Source organism: Cantharellus anzutake (genome assembly GCF_015039405.1).
Source record: "Cantharellus anzutake strain C23 chromosome Unknown EI90scaffold_236, whole genome shotgun sequence".
In the NCBI taxonomy this organism is placed as follows: domain Eukaryota; kingdom Fungi; phylum Basidiomycota; class Agaricomycetes; order Cantharellales; family Hydnaceae; genus Cantharellus; species Cantharellus anzutake.
The window spans coordinates 45,110-47,714 of NW_024067186.1; positions in this window are offsets into that span (position 1 = coordinate 45,110).

Below are 2,605 nucleotides of genomic sequence, written 5' to 3' on the forward strand. Positions count from 1 at the left end.
GCACCTGGCCTGAGTCATAACCTGTCATTTTAAAGTGTTTGGACTTCACTTGTAGACTTCACGTTCAAATGAGCAGCATTTTCAGCTTTGACTCCGTTTTATCTTCTAACATGTTAGCGGCGTTCGGTGCAGCACTTGCCTTGTCAAGACCTTGAACTCGTGACGTTTTCACTCTTCGCTCCTGGTTCTAGATCTATTTCCGACGGTAGTGGCGGTCGGGTCGGCCTTCCACACATCCACCGAAACCCTGATTTGCCAGCACGTTCCGCCGTCCCACAGTTCTCGTTGGGCCACTTATGCTAATGAGGGTTTTCGTTGCCGTTGCCACCCAAGCCGAACAACCTTCACTCAACGTCACCGATGCCGACCACCGTATATGCCGTTCACCACTCTTGCCCCTTCTCCTCCCATCATAAACACCATTGAAATAACCCATTTTCATTACGTTGGAGAATTATCCTTGCAGTCTATCGGCACCAGTTATTTTTGGGCATAGTGAGCAGTTGTTGGTTCGGTGTTTTTTTGTTTTTTGCTTTCACATTATATCAAACTTCTGTACATCTCTCACTCCGCGCTTTTGCTTTTACTTTTGGGTTCACTCGATGCCTGTGCACCTGGTGGCAGATGGCTCCACACAATTTTGAGATATGGCGATCCTGGTCCGCCGGGGCCGACCGCTGTTTGGGTGTTGCAGAACAATCGCGTACCTTGACCTCGTGCTGAATCGTGCATATCGGCAGGTGGATTTCCTTTTTTATTCTGTAATTGGGTCATCGGAGGAGTCGTGCATCTGAAAGATTGCATCGCTGACATGTTCTCTCATCTTGTTTCTTGTCAATTTGCAGACCCAGTTTGTTGTTGGATCAGCGAATTAGGCGTCTGCGATATGCATGCGCAGTCACCATTCGTCCGGAATGCTCGCTATTGGCTTGCTCTTCTCCTCCAATGAGGGGCCCGATTCATTCACCCAGCTGTTTGCTTGTCGATTGTTGCATTCGACAGGACGTGATGTTGGAACCCAACTTTGCTGAACTACAATTCCCGCTACTCTGTAGCGGGTCTTGCGTGCACAAACTGAATACCTGAGCACCATTATTGGTTATTCCCCTTTTTACCTCAACTTGCTTACCGAGCTAACCCAAGTTGTCCCTCACCACGTGTTGTGGTTCCTCACAGACTCACAACTTGGCCCTACACCCAATCCTCCACCCTCCCGCCGCACTTCCTTCCTGCCCAAACTCTTGCTCCATACTATGGCGTCCTCTTCACACCGAGCCTTTTTAAGTGGCCCCTGGCCATTTAAACTCCTTACCACTGAAGCTGATTGCGATTATCATCTAACCAAAGAAGCGATCACTCACGGCCTATATGATTTTTCATTGTCAATCAATGATCAATGGAATTTTCCCCTACGCCATGCCCTAACCGGCGATTGTTACTCAAGGTGCATGTGATGCGCACTGCTCTCAATATCCCTCTTGTGATTTATTTTTCCATCTTCTTTTTGACTACCTTCCTGTCCTCTCAGGTTCCTGCCTACTCTCAGGTTTCGCGCGCGCGCTTTTACACACCGTCTGCATTGCTCTCCTTGCTGTTGACAAACCAATCACCTCCCTCTCTCCAACACTGTCGTGACATTTTGCTTGTATTTACTCACCAAAACCAAATAATATCACATGAACTCCTTCACCAGTCTTGGAGTGCTATACTGCTGTGGCGTTCAATTCAGGTTCATAATGTCAGTGGGGTTGTATATGCAGACTGGGGGGCGTGGCCTTGGGCTCCTGATTTAGATATTTTACATTTGTAGTACCACCTAGTACCACGGCGCGCAAAGACGGCTCCAGAGTGGCTGAACTACAATACATATTACAATGTGAAATACATGCATTGGACTCTTCTCGGTAAACTGATTGACAATGTCTCATTACATAATGTATCAATTAAAATTTCCGCTGGCGTTATCTGATAAGTCCGCGGAAGATACTTTTAGAGGACCTCTTGCACAGATCACGAAAACTGCTACGGAATAGCGGGAATATTCCTCACGTTGCCAGCACTGATCTTTCTCTCTGAGACATGACGGATACTGAATGTCATGGGCATATTTCCGATCTGGTCTGCGTAGGGTTCGGCCCCGCCGCCCTGGCTCTTGCAATAGCTTTCCTTGAAAAGAAACGCGCATATATCGTATGTGAAGTGCGCTTTTACACATCATACACACTCCAAAGTCCAAGCCTTAGGCACGAGGAAAACCGCTACCCCTAGATACCATAACATTCATAGAAAAAAGCTCGTCATTTCAGTGGCATCCAGGCATGCTCCTGCCAGGCGCAAGCATGCAAATCAGGCGAGTCTTGTGAACCTATTTCTCCATTCATGACGAAATTTACAGACCACAGCTTCCTAAAAGATCTAGCCATGCTACGATCGCCAACCTCTTCATACACTTTCCTCTCCTACCTTCACGAACACAATCGCCTCGTCACATTCATTAACCGAGGCTCTTTCATCCCCAGTCGACGTGAATATTCCGACTATCTTATATGGGCTGCGGAAAAAGTTGCCCGCGAGCCCGGTGTATTGGTTCATTACGGCGAGAGGG